We start from the raw sequence: 23854 nt of genomic DNA on the forward strand, positions 1-23854 counted from the left end.
GCTCCAGAAACCCTGGATCTTACCCTTCTCATAATGCAGGTAAATGTCCAGTAAATGTCCATGTTTTTCAAACTCCACACACAGGCTGTCTGCTCTGTATTCGAAGGCTTAAGCCAAAAGGGAGATAACCATAATTGGCGCTGTCAAAATTGGCCAAAAATGAAGTTAGATTATTCCCTCTAAACTGGAGACATGACATACTTGGGTGCATATTTTCGAAATGTCCCCTCAGGTTGCTAGCGCTGGAAAGACAGGCCAACTGTAGCTCACACAGCTTGCACACAACTTTATCTCGAGGTTCCATTCCATTTTGCCGTCTACTGACCAATAACCCGAACCGTTTCCAAACGGGGCTTTTTAGATCACTCACTCCGATTGCACCTCACTCTCTCTGCGGCCGAGTTGAGTTGTGAACTCTCCGCCATCTTTACCACACGGTTGTTGCTGAATTATTCACTCGTTTCAGCGTGACCTACATTTTCCTTTTCGAGCGGTGAAAGTGACATTGTGTTACTCCTGTCCATCATGCAGTGCATTCAGTGCAGTGGCCCACATGAGATCTCACAAGGCAGAGAGCTGTGGTAGTGCTGCTTTTTTTTCCACACTGGAGAGCACACAAGCTTATAAATGTGGTGAATACCAGCCTTATCCAGCCGGCTACTTGGACTAATTTGCCACTATAGCATAGGACCAAAACTAAAGGATGACAGTTCTTTGCCCGAGAAAAACCCATTTGGATCAAATTTTCCTTATCAGCACATCTTCACTATACCTTTACCAAATTGAGAGATACCGTCAGGTATCTTTTCTTCCAGCTTGCTTGTGTGCCATTAAATTCACACAGCCATTTCTCCAGTGGACATAATGGCTTCTAGCTGCTCAGTTTGTGACAGAGCTGCAGAGCCTCTGAAGGTTTCGCCGTGCAGCTGCTTTTCCTCCAATTCAGGCTGCTGAGCACACACAAGGGTCTTGGCTCCTCTTTTGCAATAAAAGCCCACAGGTTTCACCGCAGGAAATGGAGGTACAGTATAAATCAGTTCCACTAGTGCTCATGCTCTGAGGTGGCCTTTTCAGACCAAGCTCTCCGCCACCTACTTTAAAATAGCCATACTCAACCCTCTCACCAAACACAACGATGATGCCTGGTCATTCTTCAAAACCCCGGATTACATTAAGTGGCATTAGCGATTGGAAATGGCTTTATATGGCGTTTTACTTTTGACTCTAAGCAGTCAGAGTAACCACAAGTGACAAATTTCGGGATAATGGTAAATGTTAAAGTCTTCAAGTCAGCAAACAGATTCTGTGTCGTCAGTTACACAGCAATACTGTATCTACCTAAGGTCTGCCAACATTAGCTAACATTAGCCACCGTTAGTTACCTGTCGTACCAGACCAAATCAGACAGTAGCAGCAAAGCCCTGAATGTTTTTGAAATGATCAGAGGTCGTTTTATTGCTTATGAATTTATGCTAAATAGATGAATTCTCGATCTTGGTTGGGACATGTACCCCATTCTCTGGTGTCTATTTCAAATGTGATATACTCTGTTTGCCACTCATAAATGGCAAGCTACCGGGACTTCCACCACTGGCGCAAAGCCTGTTCCACGCTTTGACATCTGCTTTTATCGATGAGGTCATTTCTGTTTTCTGTCTCTTAGAAAGGTGTATAACTAAAAGCAAAATGTCCTTTTTATCTGGAGTCTGTGGACAACAGACTACTCCTAAAGACAACAAAAACAGTACCCATATAGGGTATGTTTACTTCTTACGTAGCTTACTGTAGCTGTGTGTGGGAACAGTGTGAAAGCTGCAGGTGGAAATGTACAGCGTGACCAGCAGTGTGTGACCAGCGGTACTGAATTTCCATATTGCAAGGCTAATGCACAGAGACAGCCAACCACCCTGAAGAAGCTTTGTTTATTCTCTCATCACACTAAATCCAGTGGACACACAAAATGCTCCAGACAGATATGCAGGAACTTTCTCCCCTCCCGTTTTGCATATTTTGATTATATGCAAATAAATGCTCGAGAGGTGAATGTGATTTTTAATCCATCAGACCGCTGTTTGACTGACAACACACTGGGAATGTCTCCCCCTCCACAGTGCAGTTCTGAATACAGGGGACCTCGATATGTATCACAACATTCTGGAGAGAGACTGATTGACAAGTCCATTGTCATGAGATCGCAGCAGCTGTGGACGCTCAGATGAAGCTATAATAGGTCTGTTTAATGAGTAAAGCAGCCCGGAGACCTTCTCTACCCGTATCAGCGACAGACGCGCGAGCCGCTTCTCCACCCCCCTCAGTGACAAAAGGTCTGACGTATTATAAGGCATTTAATTCCAGCGCAGGACTCCGAGGGGACATTCCTCCATTTCACTGTGTTAAAAGGAGCGGACAAATGGGCTGAAAAGGATTTCTAAAAAAAGTTGAGTTGAAGAGCACTCCTGACCTCAATTAGTGAGCATTTCTCCTCTGAGTCTGAAGTGCTAGCTGGCATATGATGATGTTAAGTCTTTACCACACAACCTCTAAACCGTCTAATCCGGTGTAGAACCCTACATTATATATAAAACTTCCTCCCTCCATAAATAGAAGATGTAGACTGGGAGTATGAATACTGCATGTTCCTCTATAATGATTTGAGCAGAGTAAACAGGATGCTTTGCTCTGTCTATAAATACAGCTGTGCTTCAATAGCATTTCCTTCGGGGAAGTTGTCACTCCCATACTGTTCTGATGTGCTGCTTCTCCTGTCTGGAAAAAAGACATCATCTTACATTTCATCAACCAGTGCTCTCACTGTGAAACCAGCTGTGGTGCAGATTCGGCTAATGCGGCTCAGAAATTCAGCTGTTTGTTTGTGGTGATACAGACCAGAGCATCTTGTAAACGTCATATTCTTGGAATTTTTTCATTTTTATTGCTTCATTGCTTTTCTGTTTGTTTCTGTCCTCATGTATTCAGCTAAGATTATTAAGCGGCATGTTCTTTTTTGTAATCTCTCATGCTTCATATTCATACACACACATGTCAGACACGTAGTTCAGACGGAAGAAGTCAAGGTACAGTCGCCAGGATCTGCCGATCTGGACAGCCCATGTGATAAAATTCAAGTTTTTAGGGGACCTGAAGTGCGTCAATGCTGGGAAATTCGACAGTGGTGTATCTCATCGAGTCAAAGCAAAGCTTGACAGCACGCAGATGATTGGCTCACAAACAGTGTGGTAAAATTGACTGGTTGAAGTGAAAGGTGTGAGTGGGCTTAGCATTAGGATAGTGTTTGTGACTGAACTTTTGCTAAGTCAACAGCATGCACTAAAGTCATTTAAAGTCATTTACAGTTATCTTTCGGCCTCTCCTTTTAATACTGCCTCTATGGGTCGCAAAAGTCAGAAATTTTAAGATCCTATGAATTGTGCCCTGAATGTCTATTAGAAATATTCAATTCCTGGCCCAGCCCTGCAGTCTGATGAGAAGTGAAAAAGCTAAGAGGATGTAGGAAGGGAACAGAGCTGCAGAGGTCTGCAACTCGGCTCATTTTTGCTTACACTCTCTTAGTTCTGAGTTACTGCCCCTCCTAAAACTGTACTCTACAGGTTATGTTAATAAAAAGGCCTATTTGTAATGTGGCATCACAGGCCCGGCGTGGGTCTTTTCCTCAGCAGGCTCCTTTTACCTTTAAACACGATGCACTAAATATTACAGTGCATTTCGCTGGACTAAATCCGGTGCCGTACTTCACAGAAAGTGCTGCTTTGGATTAAGCTCTGCTGATCTGCAAAATTGAACTGCCAGTTCGCAATGGAAATTTGATAACAGAGGGTAATGCTCTGAGTCTGATATCTGAATTCTGACTCTGAATAAGCCGTGGCAGAGAGTGGTGTATAGTATATCACGCTCTCTATGTCAAGTCAAGTCGAATTTCATTTATTTAGCCCAATATCACAAATCACAAATTTGCCTCGAGGGGCTAAACAATCTGTAGAGCATTAGGACACCCTCTGTCCTTAGACCCTTGAATTGGACAAGGAAAGACTCCCCCCCAAAAAAAAACCCTTTAATGGGAAAAAATGGAAGAAACCTCAGGAAGAGCAAAAGAGGAGGGATCCCTCTTCTAGGGCGGACAGACATGCAATAGATGTGTGTACAGAATAGAGCAACAAAGTAGATTTACAGGATGGACATCAGGATGACAACGTTACGCTGTGGATTGTAACATTGGCAAGAATACGATGCGGCAGGACGTCGACGGATACCAACAGATTCGACCTGAGCCACATAACCTCCTCTCCAGCGTAAAGACCTGGAAAGAGGTCAGACTACAGAAACAGACAAAATGCAAAACCAAGCACATCATTCACATGTCTAGGAGAAGGACACAAACACAGAGGGAGAGGGAGGCCGGGACTCCTGGAGGATGAAGATCAGATCCAAAACATCTGGAAAGCGGGACTGACAGCCAGGTCCCAGAACGGCTGATGGTCCAGCACAGAGAGCCTGAGTGAAAAGAGAGGACAGGGGGAAGAACATGGGCTACCAGGCTGTGTACCTATCTCTCTCCACCCCCCCTATGTGCTTGATGACATTAGAGAGATGCAGTGGTTTTCAGAAAGTTCAGAGTAATCTTGCTGGCAGGACAACATGGACCATACTGTCCGTAATAGGTTTGATGGATTCATCGAGAATGGTAACAAGTAGCAGGCCTGAAGTAATCAAAGATTAAGCCACTAACTGAAAGTTAAGGCATAAAGATGACTTTTAAATTTGGATTTATAGGCCTCAGCGCAGTCAGACAGTCTGATGTCAGGTTGTTCCAGAGGAAAGGGGCACGATAGGAAAAGGCCCTGGAGCCAGCTGACTTCTTTTTTACTTTGGGGACGGACAGGAGCCCTGTATTCTGAGAGCAAAGAGCATGGGATGGAATATATGGCTTTAGGTGATCAGACTGGTATGAATGGGCATGTATGAAGGGGCATGCCCGCTTAGGAGTTTGTAAGTCATTAGAAGCACCTTTAAAATCTGATCTGACATGGACAGGGAGCCAATGCAGGGAAGCTAAAACTGGTGTAATGTGGTCATTTTCTGGATTTAGTTCAGATTCTAGCTGCGGCATTGTGTGACCCATTTGAAGTCTTTAAGTACGACCACATGGCAGGCCTGAAAACAAAACGCGACAATAATCCAGTTCGGATGAAACAAAGGCGTGAATCAGGGTCTCAGCATCTGCCATGGACAGAAATGACCAAATTTTAGCTACGTTATGTAGGTGGAAAAAGGCGGTCTTGGTGATGTCTTTAATGTGCTGATCAAAAGAGAGGGTGGGATCAAACGTAACGCCAAGGGTCTTGGCTGCCGGACTTTGAGAAATCACACAGTTGTCAAGGGTTACTCTTACTTGTTCAGAGTGCTGTCTACGTGGGGCCAAGCCAGTGACCAGCAGCTCAGTTGTATCTGGAATCAGGGGCAGGACATTTTTTTTCTGACATCCAGCTTTTCACAACAGACAGGCAGGCCTCTAATTTCATAATTTGGAAAGGGTCATCAGCTTTTATAGGAAGATACCAGTTATCAAGGCCTCAGCCATGTAGTGAAGCGGGGAAAAGAGAAAAGGAGGAAATGCAAATCTGAGAAAAGACTGTACTGGTTCCCAACGGAACACTGTGATGTCTTATTACCAAACTGTTTGATGAAACATCTGGGACTCCTCAGCCCAGCCTCCCTTGTTGCATCTCTTAGTCCGCCCACATTTCCTCTCATCCAGGCCCGAGTTATGACCGTTTGATCCATCCAGAAAACCAATTACATATAGCAGACAGCCTAATTGTCTCAAATTTAATTTAAGACACTCATTTGTTCCACAGTCAAGAGATGAGCCAAGATTTCTGCGGAGGGGTCCTGTGCTGCTTCAAGCAAATGGGCAGCTTTGAAATTGAAATGCTGGCTTTTGTGTTCGGAGAAGCACTGGGCAACTCATGATGTTCAATCTGAAGTCAGTGGCTTAAAGAGAGGGTCATCTGATTTGAGATTCTTGTCAAAGCACGATATTCTAAGAGATCTGTGTGCTTGAAATGCAGGTTCCCAATTACTTTAAGTAGTGTAATGTGCCATAGCTCTACCTTAAATGGTTAACTCCACTGAATTTCAACATTCAAATACAGTATTTCATTTTGTATGCTCTGGGGCAGCTCAGTATTAATGAATATTTTCAAAGTCCACAGATAGGAGAAAAAAATCCCTTCTTTTTGATCTGCAGCGAAACTCCAAAAAGCTCTAAATCCATTGAAAAAATAATTATCTGGATCATAAAGTTAAAACACAAAGTTTTGTTATAACCTGAATCTAAAGTTACCTTATTTAACGAATGCTCTACTTTTTGAACTATGAAAAAAAGTTATCTCAGTATAAACTAGGACAGTCCACTTTCAATTAGTGAACACTTGTTAACTTTTCCAGTTGGAGATGAAAATGGAACAGAAGGATGTTTTATTTTATTTTTTTATTTTTTTGGCACACTACTTATGTGGAACACCATATGGATGTTTAGCTCTGGCAAGAATCGACTGACAAAGGCGGAAAAGATGGCTGTGGTGATTTTCCAGAGGGTTTTCTGGGGATAAGGGTGGATTTTCTGACCCAGGACTGATAGGGCAAATGAAATGGACATAATATGGGTGTTAAGTCACCGGTCACAGAGCTACAACATGCAGTAGTAAAGCATACATCACACCTTAGGTTTTTGCCTTATTGGGGCCCAACGAAGGTGACAGAAAGTGTACCTTTTCTTTAATTAAACGCAAACTTAGAGAGGTGGCATAGTGGCAACATGGTTTTTCATTAAACACATTCAAATATGCGAGTATTATTATGAGGTGAGGCTAAGACTGCTCATTAAGCCGGCGAGTCAGAACCTGCTCGAGATTGCTTGAATGCTTCAAATGGTGGTTCCTGCACCTGAAACACATGCAATTTTCTCAGCAGATTGTGCAACAAAACAGATTCTCACAGTTCAAAATGGACCTAAAATAGAAACAGAGAGGTTGGGGTAGACCGCGTGAGCACTGTACCAAATTATTAAGCGTACTGCCATGCAACATGTGAGCTGAGCATACACGGGGCTGGGGGGGAGTAAGAACAGCTATGCTCCACTTGCTTAACTGTCAACAAACTTCTGGAAAGGAATGGTGTGAGGGGTTATAATTGGGATCTGGAAAAAAGCAAGTCATGGCACTTTAGCACTTACAGCCAAAAAAAAAAAACAGCAATGGGGGCTATTCTCCATGTCATGTTTGACAGCCACGTTGAAGGTCGCACAGCTACTAGACAACAGACTTTGACTGGATGAATTGTGCGTAGTCCAAATTAGCTTGTTTATACGTTAAGAGGCTTGCAGTTGCATTATCATTAAAAGCTCCTACACAGCCATGGTCAATCCACACAGGTGTTGCCACCTCTTGTCAGGACTTTATGGGCACGTAGCATACAGACTGTGCTTGACTGACATCTTCCTCATGCTCCTCCTAGATTAATGAAACTCGCTCCCCGTTCCGTTGAGGAAGGGGGCAGGACATATTCACTTCTAGCCAGAATTTCAAGCGCTCTCGATGCCTGAAAAACACGTGCCTGAGTGTGCTGAGCCTTTAGGTGAATCAACCCCGGTCGATCTGCTAAATTAGCCGGCCAGTCAGCGAGTCATGTGCTTCTGAAGCTACATATGTTGAAATGCTCATAAGCTGACTTACTTTATTTTCTATATCCTTTCTGTAACGTTGTTGTCACGTAGTACTTTCAAGTACTTATTACTGCGTGTCACAAGGACCGCCTCAGCCCTGTTAATGTTGTCTGCTCCTCTGTCCCTGTCCGTCATTTCGGACTTCCCCTAAGGTTCAAGCATTTCTTCTGCCATCCACAGCCAGTCCAACAGATGCCCTCAGACTTTCCCACCCTTATCTGTCGCCTGTCTCTAACCTTAATTAAAGTGTGTTTGTTGCCTGTGGATGACTTTGGATGACTGTGGACGTGAACCCTGGTGTCTGGTGTCAGAGTCGAGTGTGCTTTGTGCACCTGCCATCGACCCAAACTGCCTCTGCTTGGCTACTTTTTATTCCGACGAACATGGCGAAAACTGATTTTTTTTTATGGCTGTTGGAAGTATTTTCGTATTCATGGAGTGATAAAAAGAGTAATGTAAGTAATCAACTGGGGAAGTTTCATGGTGATAACTATTATTTAAAAATTTTACCCTGTTCACCTGTTTGTGTCTTGCCTCAACAGGCAAGAGATGATGTAAAAAGTATTTCAGGTGGTAGAACAGTTTCAGGTCTGGTCTCTGAGATGTTCTCAGTAAGAAGCTGTTCCTATTGTGCTACAGTTTAATTGTGGTCCTACTATGGTCTTATCTTATTCCTTCTGTCGCCTCAGAGGTAAGATGGCAATGTAACCCCATCAAAACAAACTGGGCAAATAAACAAAGAGTCCTTTTGTCAGTGCAGACTCCACATTTTTGCTGCACAAAAGGAAATGCTGACTTTTATAATACCCTCAGCAACTAGGCCCTATTTCCTCAGGTGCCATGGTGGGAAAATATCCTATTTTTCCTTGTACAGAAGCAGTGTTATACAAAAGATTCCCCGCAAGCGTTTGTCTCCTTAGTGCTGGTGTTTTAATTGGATTTCTTTGAAAGTTCAGATTAACCTTGAGGGGGCCTCTGTCTCCGGTTGTGGCCTGACAGCCCAGCTTCAACCTGCCTCTTTGTGCGGCTGATTAAATCGCTCCGTGTTTCTTGGGGCTGCTATTCATCATGTCTAGACTTGCTTTTGATTGATTCTTGTTTGGCAAACAGGAAGTGTTGCGGGGTCACAGGGGATCCATCCGAGGATCTGCATCCACAAGTATTTTCCTGTGGACTAGAAATAAACTAAATAAATTTTACAAACCGCTAATTCATGAGTGAAGAGCGGCGTTTCACAGCATTTTTCTCAAGTAGATTGAAATATGGTTCACTTGACTCCAAAGTCTTAATTCTAAGAACATAAAGCACATAGTCAGCATTTGAGAAGAACTATCCAAACTCATTATGTTTTGTTTAGTATCAGTGCAATAGACCTTGCAGCACAAGGTACATACATACGTACTTAGTACTTATTAGTTACTTAAATAATTAGAAATAAAATAAGACAAGTTTGGCAGTTTTAAAGCACTCGGTGCTCTCGTGAAGACAGTCCTCTTAGATATTTAAATAGCCTGTTCATTTAAATCTCATTTGATACTTGCTTAACACCAGTATCTCTCCATGATGGGCTATTTTTAGGCCTTATAAATATTCAGTTCATCCATAATTACAGCATCTTGATCATAATCAAGTGTTGAACAATCATGTGTAATTAAATGCTGCAGGGGTCATGAAATCCATCCTTCTCTTGTAATGTACTTACAGTATCCAACCAGACTTCTCAAAAGTTAAAAAATAAATCAATCAATCAATTCAATCAGATTAAATTTAAAATGAATTGTTAACAGTTGACAAAACAATCCTACAACAAGGTTCATTTAGTACATGTTCTGGAGCTATCAACTGTATCAAATGATCTTCCTCAGCAACTGGAGTTTGCCCAGTTGAGATATTGATGAGCATATTTCCATTTTTCTGAGCATTTTACGGACTTCTCCATGAGTTTGACCAGTGTCATTTTATTGTTTTTGTGCATATTTCTATTTTAAGATCTTCTGGTCCCTTTGGTCTGACAACTTGAAATGAAAGTTCATTCTTGACCTTGGAAACCGTTGTTGACGAAACGTCACCACAAGGTCGAGGTGATAGCTGTTCTAGAGCTTCTGATCATAGCGCAGGTTCTGCCTCAGCTGGATTGTTTGATGTTTTACGAACGCTTAAAATGAATTATGCAAGTTGATTTTCTCTCTTAAAAAGCAGATTTTTTTTTTTTTTTACTAGATGAGAAAACAACCCAACCTTTTAATGGTTTAAATAAAGGTTTGTCTAATCTGCATGCATTTAAAAATCAACGTTCATCAACGACTGGCAGAAAAGGAGGAGATGAGGATCTGCTGGTCAATAAATGTAAGTCCTTTTTAGCATTAGCTGGTGTGTCAGACCGTGTCTGTGTTATTACCATGGGAGTTCTTTTTAAATTCTTCTCCATATAATTAAAAATAAGTCACTGTTTTCATTTTTTCTGTGTGCAGAATGTGCAGTACTGAACATGGTCTCTCCGTCACACCAGCTTTAGAGCTAAATACAGTGTGTCTGATGGTGGCCTGAAGCAAAAAGGCAGCAGAGAGCAGTGCCCTGGCTTCTGAGGGGACCAGTGGAGTGAAAAGATCCTGAAACATTGATGTGGAAGGCACACATGTACTTGTCCACGGTTTTTCAGTCACCTCCAGTGACTCTAGTGTAGTAGAATCTGCCAGAGTAAGACGCCGTCATGCTGAATAAGTCAAAGCTCTGTATTTACTATTTATCCTGTTATGAAATGGGGAGGTGGATGTTCTGGGCTGAAATGAAAATAGCAGCTCCTCTAGCAGAACACTGTTTCACTGAGATTTCGCTTGAATTCCCTTTGGCTAAACAAAGCATGTGGCTAACTGTGGTCATGTGGTGCGCCGTAGTTAGCCATAAATGCACAAATAACAAGATTTCGAGTGAAAGATCCACAGCGAGGGCACTGAACCACTCAGAGTCCAGCTGTGCCAAAACTGTGACGGCGTACAGAGAAGATCTCATTAAATTTCTATCATGGACCCTTAAGATGTCTGGTTCTCCCTCCCTGATGATGTCTGACAGCTGCCAAGTATTTTTTATTTTATTTATTTATTTTTTTATCTTGTCACACGCTGGTTGAAGAATTATCGCTGTGCAGACTAAGGAGGAAACGGCCACGCCGTTCCAAGCGGGGAAGTGACTGTACTGTTTGCTTCCGAATAGGAAACTGGGGCCAAAAAGTCAGGCAAGGCCTCATTTTGACTGGACTTGCCTCAGCAATTATAAATTTTATAAACAGTCTAAATGTCAAGGTACTGCTGGTGTACTTGCTGAGATTGATCTTTTATGAAATATCAGGCATTGCCGTCTCTTTGATGGACCCCAGCAACCAAATACAACCTGGAAAACCAGTTATAATTTTATTATCTCTTCGTTACTGATTGACATACCCATACTTTGACTTCAGTGAGGGGAATTTTTTTTCCAGAACAATAGGATGATCCTTTTGCGAAAGGTGTGTGTTCGCAAAAGTGTTACACGAGTCTGGGCTCGCACCTCATAATGACATAAATATTAACATCCCAGAGGTTTGTCCGGCTGAAAAGAGTAAAATAAATTATCTGATTCATCCTGGAAATGTTCATTTCCAGTGCAAATCAGATTGTTTCATTCCATTTCTGAAGCCCAGTGTCATTTCTCTTGATTCTAGTGCAGCACATCTACTCTTTTTTTCCAAGATATAACACTCATTTCTATAAAACAAGTAGTTCTCTGTTGAAATTACTATGAAATATTCTTACTGCACTGGATTTGCATAGAAATGACTTCTTAAGATGGAGATTCTTTATAGTGTATTTAAAATGATCCCTCCAGTAACCCGAAGGCTGACAACGTATTTCAGGTAAGGTTTGGTTGATTCTACAGTAACCCAAATACTTTGACAACCTCTGTGGAACTAAAAATCCTCATGTTAGTAGCTTGGTAGATATCTTTAGTCCAGCAGGTAAAGCCTGGACCTTTTGAACAGCAGGATGGACGGATCGTCATGTTCACCATCCACACACCGTGCTGGATGATTCTTGACTAATATCACAAGGGCAGAGCAATCATAAAGGCATTAGTGGGCGCCGAATGCCATTAGGATAATACCCATATTACTATTACTGAATGAAACCCACATATTATGAAAATAGTAGACGATACATTATATTTAAGTAATGGAAATGGAGCAGTGGAGTAATGGAGCTTTCCCTGGGTAACAGAAAAGCTGGTTTCCACTTTTATGGCCATGTAATTTAGGAAAATAAAAAAGAGGTTCGGGGGTTTCATTTGCCAAAGGCGCCTAAATGATAATTAAAAGGAAAAAGGGGTGAGAATATAATAAATAAATAAATACACCCATGCAACAAAATGGAAATTTAAATTAGGTGATAAATCTGTCTTCACAACTCTTTAACAACAACAAGCAGAGAGACCGAGGGGAGTTTCCGTGACAGTGAGTAACAGACTACCTTCCAGCTTGTAATCGGTGTCAGTTTTTCTGGCTCTTCACATCGGGGATGATTTTTTTTTTTTTCCTGATCCACCATCTGAACGAAGCACTACTGCCAAACCAGCCTTTCGCAGGCTTCTGTGCTCTGAGATCAAAACGCTGAGCAGACCGGGCATCAAAGCCATGGCTGCAGAGCCGAAAGACACCTAGTTAAAATCTACTGCTATGAAGCTTAATGCACAGAATTACCACCAGCAGGCAGAAGGAGGTCTTTCACCACACTGTCAGACATGTTGGCCTACTTACGCTTGAGCTCCCACAGGAAAGATGGTAAATAAATTATTTACCAGACCACTAGAATGGTTGAAAGGGCATGTGTGCTGCTGTCTATGGAAAAAAAAAAAAAATCCATACGCTTTGCTCCGAAATCAAACATCCTGAGTAGCCTGTGACCATGTATCACCCAGAAAGTCAATATGTAGTGGGTGTGGGAAACATTTGGAAACCCGAAATGATGGATTTCTGCAGTGCAGCTCGTGACTCCCTCGTTGACCAACGCCCACCGCTCCTCTCCCATCGATCAGTCCCATTCAGGAGCCTTTGTGTAGCCTGAGATACCTCTTAGTATCTCAGCAACGACTGCACGATACCGTCATCACATGTGGGTTTGATCAGTATTTGAAGTGTGATGACAAGATGTTTTGTGTAGAAGTGCCCAGAAAGCTGGGATTCTCATCCTTACAAACCGTATACAAATAATTACATAGTATATAAAACCGTAACATGGTTCTGAGGGAGTAGCTGCAAAGGATTTCAAGGAAGCAACAATGAATTGATCCTACTAGTATTTTGTGTGTGTATCTTGCACTGGGTGACATGTTCCTTCATTACTATGATCAAAGCAACGGTAGTTTATTTTGAGTCAGTTCCACATATACTGTGTCCTGCTGCCAGAAATACTTCCTACAGCACCAAATGTGGATTAGTCTGTATCTGAAAATAGTCCCCAACAAATGTGGAGATTTGTTTGAGTTTGCTAAAAAAAAACTAGGTGCCCTGCTGCTTTAGGAAATTACTGGACCATTTTTAAATTTAACTGTAAAAAATGTGAAATATGTGACCCATTTTTAAAGGTTTACATCCTCAGTAAGAACGAACGGGCTTTGAGGCTGAGAGCCACCGGCAGGGAGAGACAGACCAACCCATTGGTGGTTTTGGTCTTCTCATGAGTTTTTGTTGATTGTTATGCAAAATGCAGAACAGAAGCTTTATCCTTGAACCAAAATACTGTTGGTTTAAAAAAGATAATTGTTTCAATTCCATTAATCATGCAAGGAAATGGGACTGAAATGTCCTATTGGGAACAGAAATGTATGTCAAAACTATATGCAAACGCAAACAACATGTTTTCAACAATTTTCATGGTAATATTAACTCAACAAGTGGATGAATGTAAAATGCATGCACACTCCTCTGACTGTGTTTGAAGTAGAGTGACATGAAATACATGAATATAAAAATGACATGAAATATATGAATGAATGCACATTTTTATGAGGCCGGTGAAAACCGTCACTAGGCAAACATGCAAAAAAAAAAAAGCCTTGAAAGCAGTGGAAAGTCTTTTAATCAAGATTCTATCATTTGATCAGTGACTTCACTACCCTGGCAACGGCAGCGGAAAAACAAGATTTTAAAGAATTAGTAATGAGACAGATAAAAGCACAACTGTGGATCCACCCTGTAAAGCCTCATATTTTTCAGCCTTCTTCATCCCATAATGCCCTAAAAATGAAGGGCTGGCATTGGGCTCAGAGACATTTTGGGTGACGGTGACAATATTGAATTTTCAATTATTCATTTGAATCATAACGGGATAATGAAGAGGAGGGAAATTAATGATAAGGACCACCTTTAGCTCAGAGTATCAATTTGTTCCCATGCATAATTTAATCGACTCCCTATGGAGCACACTCAGTCCAAACACAGGCAGGGAGATATGATTGAGAGGAAAATGGGAAATTAATGTACCAAGGCTCTTAAAATACATGTTGCCTCATTGTGGAAGGGTCCCTGAGGCGGCTGTATAATATTGTCTTCCTCTTCCTTTAAAAAAAAAAAAAAGTTAACCTGTGCCGACTAAACAGCAGAGATGGGATGAAGGGATGGTTTTATACTGCAAGTCTCGAGACATAAGAGTGAAAGTCAACCAAAACAGATGCAAATAGAGAGAGATCACCAACACGGAAGCTTTCTACTCCACCAGGGCATTTGTCTTGCACTTCACAGATCACGTGCTTCATCTCAGCTCAAAACACTCACTTTGATGATGACGCAGCACGAGATCAGACACAATAGCGAGTCCACTATAAATATAAGTGGACTCGCCATAATGCGATCCACCTATGAATATAATTTAGACCAGGTTGGGTCTGGGTTACAACTAGACCTCTAGTTCTCCTCCTCCTAAGTTTCTTCTAATCACGGCTTTGATCTTCAGTATTGTAGTTGCCCAAGCGTAATTAGATTTTGAGTACAGAGGTAGATCAGAAAACCCTTGTGTGAGTCAGTGGAGCGATCATTTGGGTCATTCTGGGGCACTGACAGGTATAGGTGTGAGGGCTTGTGTATTTGGGTTTAAATATTAGCGTCAGTACTCCACTGAGGAACTGGGAGACTCCTCAGGAACTCCTCACAAGCCCTTCCAGCTGGACTATCCTGTGATGACACCTAGGTCAAGTGACACAAAAGTGTGGGCATAGGCCGCAATATAAGTAGTAAATTGCTATTCCAAAAAAGGACAAACACATTGTCCCAGTCTGAAGTTTTTTGAATTTACTCTTAAACCATCATCAGGAGGAGGTAGATGTGTCGGGAAACAACAGCTAAATAAATACCAGGTTTGCCAGGTGGTTGCAATTAGGCTGTCACAGGCCTACACAGCATGTATGATGGAGCAACACATGCCAGCACCCAAAGCTCTCAGCATCATGACGTTGACATCTCTAGTGTATTTCCTGATGTCCGCTAAAGCAGCAATTTATGCCTTGTCACCGTTACACACAAAGTAATTTCGGTTGGCAACGGCAGCCTTCAACTAGTAATTAAATACTTTGTTCAAGGGCACTCTGACGGTACCAGCTGAGGGAGAAATCCTCATTTGGGATTCAGCCAGAAGCATGTCTTTGTAATCTCAAGGCTGTCGTTCACCTCTCATGTCTCTCTGGTGCTTTGCTGTATGTAATAGGTACTGGAGAGGTATTTTGAACATGTAGCACATCAAACTCAGTACCATTTGGAATAGTACATGTCCACCCGAAAACCAGTCAGGCCCAGTTATTAGTACAACGGCAGAACTTCAGTTCACTGAACTATGTCTGAATTGCTTTATCAGACTGACAGAGGTTACTCATGCATCAAAGACTCGGCATTAGAGGAAGAGCGCTCATTTAAAAACCGGGTGCAGCTGCTCTGTTGGCCGGCTCTGCTTTTGATGGGCAGGATATCCATTCAGCCATGTGAGGCAGTGGTACATGAAGGAGAGGCGTGCATCAATCTCCCCCAGCTTTTATTCGCACGGAGAGGAGTGCGCAGGGGTTTCATCAGTTTGTGCTGGGTACCAAAAAGCTGCAACGATGTGCAAAAGGATATTTGACATGCCGTTGTCCACACACGACACCCAGGAGGCTAAAAAAGTTTCAGACTCTCTGACATTCAACTCGTGACCCACTCGCCGCCGTTCTCAAAGCTGCTGGTGAACTCTATTTCCCCAGATTTTCCTCCTACATAGTTATGAGAGCGCACTGAAAGGTCATCCGAGAAGTTCATGTTCATTATCTGTTGATGTCATAAAGGTTAATAAATATACCAGGAGGGCACTCAGGTGGAGATGGCTCTCCTGGGGCTTCTGTTTTGCATTCCAATTATACACTTTCACTTTCTGAGAGACAACATTCAACTTCCATTTTCTTTTCATTGCCTTTCAAGTGCCCAATTAGTTGTGTGATGTTTGATGTGGGGAGCGCAGAGGTACCATGAGGGCTAATTTATTTGTGGCAGACCTGCACGGTTGACTGACACTACTGGCCATGGATGACAACCCCAGTTAATTGCGTATTTGGATGAGGGAGTCAGAGGAAGAGGGTGCACTGAAATGGGCAACATCGTATTTCCAGAGGAGGATCTTGGACATGCAGCCATGGCCAACTGGGGTTCCTGAGGTCTGGACCTTGGCAACTTTTCCTGAAGGCTTTTTTTTTTGCTACCCCCAGTGGACATTAAGTCTTTGACACCTGTAGCGGAACAGACAACAAAAGCAAGAGAATCCACTGAGGCACCTGTAGATTTGTCCACCAGTAAAAATGCATACCTACCCGGGCAGATGTCAGTGACACGAGTTGATAATAACAGCAAAATGACTGACCAATGTTGGGCATTTAGGCAATCCCTAATAACGCCACCTAACCTCGGTCAGAAACTAGGCCTGCCTGTGCGGCCCTGCTCTGGCATGGATGTCTTGAAACTAAGTGTAAGTGTCAAGTTATGCCCAGTACAAACATTTAACGCCAATGCAGAATGCAGTGTGTCCTTTTAAGTCGGAATTTAAGAAGTGAGGATGTTGAGGTTTGCGCGGTGGATGGGTTTGAGTCCAACTTTCATACCTCAGTTTACATCCCGTCTCAGACCAGTAATTCATACTGGCCATATTTACCCACAACCTCAACCTTTTCCTAAACTTCACAAAGCGTTTTATAGTTTCCCAACCTAAACTACCTTACCCAAATTGTAATTACCATGCGCAAATATTGTATGATTACCTAATTTAAAAATCTTGGTACCGAATATTAACTTTGTGGTTCTGTATGTCAAGTTCTTGGTACACAGGTGTCCAAGTGATTTCAAAGAGGGCCGTTTCTGAAAAACCCACGTCTTTGATTTCAAGTTCACTTTTTATCACTCATGACAATATCCACGCTAAAGTATTCTGTGGATTTATCTGCTGCATCACGTGGTTCATCCTGTTCTCAGTTAAATGCTTCAGACGTTATTATACTATATGCTGTTAAGTCTCCCACTGAGACCAAGCAGATGCCCTGTATCATTTACTGTATCTCAAAGATTTTCTCATGGATTTTGCTGTTGTAAAAAAACACATTCTGTGACACATTACACATAAATACAAAAGCACTGCTAGCCATCAAACAATTTTAAGTTACTCTTTAGAGGAGTGATTTCAGTTTTGTCCTTCATTTTAATCATAATTGCTTTTCATTCAAGAAAGGCTCATAAATATTACACGGATATAGTTTATAAAGACAGACGGACTCACATCAGTATGATTTTGGGTTTGCAGTCTGTTGGAATCTGACGGCCACAACCTCACTTAACAGTTCCAAAAGTAGGACATTTATATTCCGGTTTAAATTCACCACTACCTGTGTAATTGCGCCTGGCAAGATATGTGTCAATGTCGGCTTGAACTCCGTGCGTCACGGGTAAAGTGAGCTCATGCCTCCAGGAGACATCTGGGTTGAGAAGCCGGTGAAGCAGGGGGTCCTCACACACCGAGACGTCTAAGAACTCTTCTTTTTGCCTCCACGGTTTCTTGAAGGCCTAATTTCCATAGCCTCCGGGATAAACTGGACTTTTTTTTGCCCTTTTCGCCTCTTCTATGTCTTTCCATTGAAATGCTGTAAAAGGAAAGGGGAAAAAATGAGCCTCTCTCCCTCAGAGCATAGAGGTATAAAAAAAAAAGTAATGAGGTGAGAGAACAGATAAATCAGAATTAGCCCTCATGGGTTCCAGCTGCAAATGCTGGGATCTGATTGAGCAGCCACTACTAACTTTCACAAAGTCACGGAGTCAAGGGCTTTCAGAGGGCAGCAGCAACATCCGAAGTTGCTCTGGAAGGCTACTCAAACCCCGCTCTGCGCCACAGGACAGTTAAAAAAAAAAAAAACGAGTGAGGCGGCAGCTATATCACATCAGTGGTCACGGTGCCAGTCGACTGCTACCAAGAGGCCTGAAGGCAAAAAAAGCCTGGTGAGAGCCATGGCTGAGTTTTAAGGATTATAAGAGCAGAGGAGCGGGAGAGGGAATGGAACTAGAGTCTTCAATTTTGAAGTCTGACTTATTTTTAACCCCAATTTATAGTTGCATCTGTCAAGTTTTATACATAAAGATACACTGGCAGGCTTATTAGCTTCAGTCACAAAGTGTGGCTGCATCCCATCTATTTTAACCTCTTCAGCCCTGTCGTACATACCTGTAAACTCATGATATGAGGGGCCACTCTTGGTTAAACCAACAGAGCTTTACTTTAAAGTGGAGCCAAGATGCCAAAGTTTTCACAGATACCAGATACACAGTATGTTTTGCTCAATTTGGGGGGAAAGGATGCAGAAAAGAGAGCAAGAATATCTCCATATGATGTAACACTGCAGCCATAAAAAAAAAAATATTTTATACAATAATTGCATTATTTTTAAATGGTGTCTTGGTGTCTGCTGGCTGCCGATTTATTAGCCAGTTTATCATTGTCACTCCCCGATGTGCTTAACGTGCTGTATACCTGCAAGAGGTTGCAACAGTACTGAAATCCATTTCACAAGAGTTGGCTGATTGAGATTAATTTCTGGTGTTGGTTTTAAAAACTTCTGTCTGAAGTCGACAAACCGAACATTAATTACGTGAGTCCCAAAAAATTTTTATTTTTGTTTGTTTTTTTTACTTTCTTCTCCCCTGTTTAATTTTCGGTTTTCTTGTGTGTGAACCATCATCAGCCGGCAGGGCTGGTAAACATGAGTCTATTGTGTTTACTTAAATGACAACATATGACAGGATTTGATGGCGAGGGTTATCAGGTGCCTGCCAAAGGAACCAAGTGGGGGCTTGCCGTTACCACCACACTCTAGCGCAGCTGTCCACTGAACAGCCGCGCTGAAGCATCCGAGACGTCACAGTCCACCATTTTGTCTTGCTGCTCTGACCTTCGGGCTGCCATCACCCTATTGGCTCGGCCCCTGAGGGAAAGGCTCTTCAACCTCTCCAGCTTAGGAGTCAAATGGGAATTGCAGTCTTTTGCCCCTCAGGCTCAGATGCAAGAACAAGAAAAGTATTACTTGACTAGGAATGACTGGAAACACATTTTTTGGTCCAGTGCACATTGTACTACTCTTTTTCTTCTGCATTTTGCATCTTATCTGCTTTAATACATCACTTTTTTTTTTGAATATATTACCCTGTGTAAAACATGGACGTAGTGGACTGTGAGATCAACCACAAGCTTCTGAAGAGGCATTTTGGATCCCTTGGGTTTCGTTACGGGCCACTGTGATCTTTTCATTTCTAGAGCCAGAAAATCCTAATTCTAAAAACACAATGGAGCCTGGGTGGAGCTGAGTTTGAGCAAAGAAGCGCCACTCACCATGGCTGAGTTTGATAGGCGGAGACACCTGTCAGTCAAGCAAACACAACCCCAGACTTGGTGAAGTTGCCGCCAAGATGCACATAAGGAGATAAATTAGCTATTTAAGATGTTCTAAAACATACTGATTATTTGTAGTAAGAACCCAGGGGTTGAGCCCATTGGTCTCAGTACAGTCATGTTTTATTTGGAGCAAGCACGTAGTGGCCATGAAAGGAACTTCATCTTAAGGCACACCCAGAGTGGGTCCAACACTAAGCTGTGGTGGTTGCTACTAGATTCTGACACAAACTATTAAAAAATCATCTCTCACCCACAGACGAGCACTGAATTTAGCAAAGACAGGAACCTAATGGAGAGGTCTTTATGTTGTAATTATTAGATCCATGTTATCTAAAGATGAAAAACAAAAAACATAATTAACAATCATCTCACAAACATGAGGTCTTTTGTAATTATGAATAAACAAATCTCATAGTCAAAAGATACAAAAGTTATCAATACAAGTGTTCCGTTTTTTTGTCTTTTGCTGAATGCAATGCGCACCTAACATACGATGCATGTGTAACCACAAGACCGCCAGTCTAATAATAGATGACCGATAAGTGAAACAAATGTTAGTTTCCAATACATTGGCTTCTCTGGAGATGGAGCACCGGTGCCGCTGTAGCTCAGAGGTGTGTAGTTAAACTTTTAAACCGTCGTCATCTGAACTTAGAGGTAATATCCGATATCGTTTATCCTGTGTGTCAGTGGACACTGTGACGTAAAGTTGAAAGCCTTGGACATTGACTTACATTGACTCGAAGGGATTTTTATGCTCTGCACAGGCTTGTGGCCATTGGCACTGCCCTCGACCCCAGGCTACATGAAGAGTATCGAATCTTCTTTGCGCCCTTGTCCTTGATCACGTAATTTAAATGTCTGTTGTCAGTAAACCAGCATGGTACTTTGCAAACAAAACCTCAATCAAGTCATTTGATGGAAAGAAAACAACGTCAGCACAAAGTTTAATTTCACATTAGATATATTAAACAATAAAGTCAGCTGAACTGCTGAAGTGGGATCATTACACTCCTTTTTTTTTCGGTTTCCTCTTTCTCTCCCCCTAGCTCTCTACCTAATCAAAAATTGTTAATATTGCAATTTTGTGTAATATGTTCATAAAATAAAATTCAGTTAACTGAATGGCGAAATGAAAATTCTAATTTACTGCGGTAATTTCTTCATTCCAACCAAACAATTTGTCATTACAGGCTCGATTGCAACCAATATTGCAAGCAGGTCTTAATAGGCTTCTTAGTGACTGGGTCTAAAATAATTCTATGTTTTTCTATGTGTTCTTATATTCATGTAAATGTTTTTGTCCCTAGAGTAATCACAGCTATACAATAGCAGTATAGTGCTGCATATGTTCATTAAAGTTCATGTACCGGTTAACTAACCTCTGTTACAAAACACTTTTGGCTAGTGACTAGCTGTGAAAACAATCTTTTAATATAAAAATTATCTTGTACTCTGTGACTGAAAATTCAAAATGTTTTTTTTAAAATAACAAGAACGGCTCTTTTCTTCTTTCTGCTCCGGTGGGTTTTTAAACGGTTTATTTACTTTAAGAAGTGGGGATAATTTCTGATCTTATAAAGAGACACTTATTCCTTCAGTTTTCTAGAAAAATACAAAAACCCCAAAATTTGGAGAAACCTGGTTTTCACTGGACAGCAACAGTCATGTCCTTATTAGCGACAGGAGATGATTTCTTCCATTAATCAGCTGGATTTGGATCAATACACTTCATAGCATTGGTCGTTTGTAATGTTTGTAATGAGAAAAGGTGAGCCAATCAGGCTGATTTTCTCAGTTTAAGTATAAAATGTAAATGGTCTAAGAATTGTTGAATTGATGTACAGATTTGAGCGGAGGCTAAATGGAAAAGGACAGGGAACAGAATGGATTTTAGTTCTGGACCTGTTATGCAGAAGGAAGAAGCTGTTGGGAAGGAAGAAGAGTCTTCCTGCCCAACAACAAAACAAAAGACCTGAGAACATTTTCAGTTTGGAACCAAGACCAGCATTGTCAAAGTCATTTTTCTATCCAGAATGGCATAATCCGTTATCACTGATAATAACAACATAAGCCTGTCAGGGTCAAACGACATCTAACTCGAATTTTAGCAGAACAAGAATTCGCGTCACTTTATATTGACGTTTTCTGGCAGCTTGAGACGTTGTGTGATTGGGTTCCGTTAAGAAATTCGCCACCATCTGATTTGATTCACGAGCAAACTGATCAATGACACTTTCTGCCCCGGCCTGAAATCGCTTCAGACAGGACCACAAAATGTGCTCTTCCGGTATTAAAACACATAAAACAACATGGATGCATTCACTAATAAAAAGAAACTTGGCAGCTTGGTTAGACTTGAGTGGGTTTGGCCTCAGCGTGCGTTTATCCAGAGGGTGATGTTTAAATAGGAGAGGATGGTCCGCCACGCACTGCTGCACAACATGAGAGGCTTGTTGTTCAGGGTATTGTGTGTGTGTGTGTGTGTGTGTGTGTGTGTGTGTGTGTGTGTGTGTTTTTTCTAATACAAGGCAAAGGTTGTGTTTACATCAGAGCTTTGCAATCTGGTACGTTGAGCCAATTCAAATCAAACATTCACAGTGAGGCAGCACCTAATGTCAACCCTGAAAAATACCAGAAATACCTGCTAGAACTGATCAGTTCACATCAAATCAAAATGCATAGACACTGCTAGAGTTTCCACGACTGTGTCTCTTTCTCCAGTTTATACTGTATCCGTGTTGATGGTTTGTTTTCATTACAATTAGTAAATTTTATCCCGAAGGATTCTTTTTTTTTTTTTTATCATTACTAGATTGCACAAAGTGGATGAAAAATGTGTGGCTTTCTGCTGCAGTTGTTGTAATGAATTTCAAAGATGAAAACAAACTCTGAGGCTTAAGCTTTTGGTGTTACAGTGATTGAGAGAAGTGCCATATGCAAATATATGCAGTGAACAAGTGACTGGGGAGGGACCGTCCTTCATCAGTGTCTTACATCTACTTCCCAGGGCAATATGCAGAGCATCAATGGGTTGTAGAGACATAATTACAGCCCCGATGCATGCGATTAAACTCTCCTCCTTCGACTTAACATGTTCAGCCTTTCAAAATGGCGACTGGCTCTGAAGAAGTGATTCACACAGCCGCAACTTTTCTTTGCACATTGAGAAAAATGTTTCTCTCTTGTTGTGAACCTTCAATCTGAGCCTCCGAGATTTTTTTTTGTTTTTCTTTCATTGCATTTTTGGCCTTTGTCCACCCAAGTTGGAATGCTAAATTCCCTTTGTGCTACGGGTTCCTGTCGTTGCTAGCTCCTGCTGTTGGTCTGGAGACGTAGGCAGCCAGCAAGGAGCTTCCCTGGGGAGATCAAACTCCCTTCCGTGCAAGATCCCTCACTGGCTTCCCTCCGGCCACCTTTCCCAGTCTTGTTTTCATTGGGAAGACTGAGGCACTGCTGCCAGGGATTTAGCCCACAGCTTTTTTGACTTGGTTTTCAACCTTTTTACTATATAGGCTTGCGGCATAGTCAGTACATGTCTTAGCTGGCCATGCAATGTATTGTTATTTACAGCATAATTAGGCTACTCAAAAAGGTAATCATTTCAATTTAAAGTATTTTATTTAAAGTGTTTTTAGAATGCTCTCTTACCTAGATTCAATATATTTTTCATGAAATAATAGCATTTTAAAAACTAGCTATTTTCAGTGATCCTTATCACTCCTATTTTCTCTTTTCTTCTTCACTCTTTGACGCTTCCCTGCCTGTACTTTGTCCCGTTTTCATGACTACTGTCTGTAAGGGTATCTCCTAAGAGATCCCTGCAGGAATAGTCACTCTGCTCCTGACTGACTCAGAAGTCAGCTGTAACCTGTCGGTGACATAAAATTATTTTTTGAGTGCACGGAGCAACGCCCTTTGGAAACTCTGGGCCAGTCGCGAGGAGCGGTGGGCCGATGCAGGCGCTGATGAGCTTCCTCCTCTGTGTCAGCAGCTCCTGTATGAACACAGCAAGTCAAGCGGCGGAAGCTCACCCACTGAGTTGAGGCTGCCCACCAAAGTGTTCTCTGATTGAGAAATGCTACTTGTGTTTTATCTGGATGGCTGCCAGGATCACAGTTGGCATTCTGAACATGCATTATGC

This window comes from Xiphias gladius, chromosome 23, assembly GCF_016859285.1.
Source record: "Xiphias gladius isolate SHS-SW01 ecotype Sanya breed wild chromosome 23, ASM1685928v1, whole genome shotgun sequence".
NCBI classification, from domain to species: Eukaryota; Metazoa; Chordata; class Actinopteri; order Istiophoriformes; family Xiphiidae; genus Xiphias; species Xiphias gladius.